The 1,275-nt window shown below is 43.8% G+C and overlaps 1 pseudogene; it reads left to right on the forward strand.

Moving 5' to 3' along the window:
• The first annotated feature begins 238 nt into the window (after window positions 1–238).
• LOC107736186 (arginine/serine-rich protein 1 pseudogene) lies at window positions 239–1,160 on the forward strand (annotated as a pseudogene).
• Window positions 1,161–1,275: the final 115 nt, after the last annotated feature.

Below are 1,275 nucleotides of genomic sequence, written 5' to 3' on the forward strand. Positions count from 1 at the left end.
ATTAAATACACAAATATTGATATGAAAATGTACAAAGTTGAATACATTTCCAAAACAGAAATCTGAACTTTGGCTAAAGCCAATATCAAAAATCTGACATGTTTAGAATTATGTTTTTATTTTTTGTATTTAACTCCATAAAGCAGAAATTGTCAACAGCCAAGAAAAAAAATCACTCTGGTTTTAGGAATAAAAATGTTATACATACATAAACAAAACCCTGGCCTCTCTTAAGACCTGCAGAATATAGATATTAAATAATCAAATTTCTTGATTGATTAAACTGTTAGTTCACAAGTAACGTCTGATGCTTTGTGTTTGTAGGTTTGATCATGAAGAAGGAGGCCAGCCCTGGGCGTCTCAGTGAGGGTGTGAAGCTCATCTTTGATCAGAAGGCTCCACACGGTCGCAGGTCCTCTCGCTCCAGCAGCAGCAGTGACAGCTCGTTCTCCAGCAGCAAGGGGGGCCGCTCCTCCCGCAGGTCACGGAGCTCATCCCCTGACAGTGGCTCTTCCTCACCCTCACACTCTCGCTCACGTTCCCGCTCCCATCCACGCTGCTCAGGCCGCTCACGCTGCCGTCACAGGCGCCATTCTCCTCCTCGCCGCTACCGGGCTCGCTCCCGCTCTTACAGCCCTTCTCCTGAGCGTTCCTCCCACCGCAGGCGCTACCATCGCCGCAGTCGCTCTCCATCCCCCTACAGCTACTCCAGACGTTACAGGCGTTCTCCGTCCCGATCCCGCTCTCGCAGTCGCTCCCCGGTCTACTGGAGGGGAAGCAGGTTTGTGGGGAGGTACCGGTGCCGTTTCTCCCGCTCACCCAGGAGTTCCAGAGATTACAGAAGCCGGTCTCGCAGCCGTGAACGCTCTACGGTCTGCCTCAGCCTTGAGGGTAAGATCAGTTTCACTTTAATATATATGCTACATGAAAAACAAAAGGAGATACAAAAAAAATTAAAACTTTAGTTCTTTTTTTTTTTTTCACACAAATCAGTTCATGGTGACCACAGCTGTTAATAACCTAAATTTCAGTCTGTTCCTCACATCTCAAGATATCATTTAGCTTTAGAAGATTTTTAATACACTGCATGAGTAGTATGGATGACTTTTGATGCTTTATTTCTGTCGTCTTTGCACTTCTTGTTCTATGCAGAAAATCACAGCAATACATTTTTTGTCTTCCTCACTAGGTTTTATGATTGTAAGTTACAAAAAAATCCTCTTCTTTCTCAGTAGATTTTTATGTTTGTAAGTAAAAAAAAAAAAAAAGTTATTT

Source organism: Sinocyclocheilus rhinocerous, unplaced genomic scaffold (assembly GCF_001515625.1).
Source record: "Sinocyclocheilus rhinocerous isolate Xijiao unplaced genomic scaffold, SAMN03320098_v1.1 C36545817, whole genome shotgun sequence".
In the NCBI taxonomy this organism is placed as follows: Eukaryota; Metazoa; Chordata; class Actinopteri; order Cypriniformes; family Cyprinidae; genus Sinocyclocheilus; species Sinocyclocheilus rhinocerous.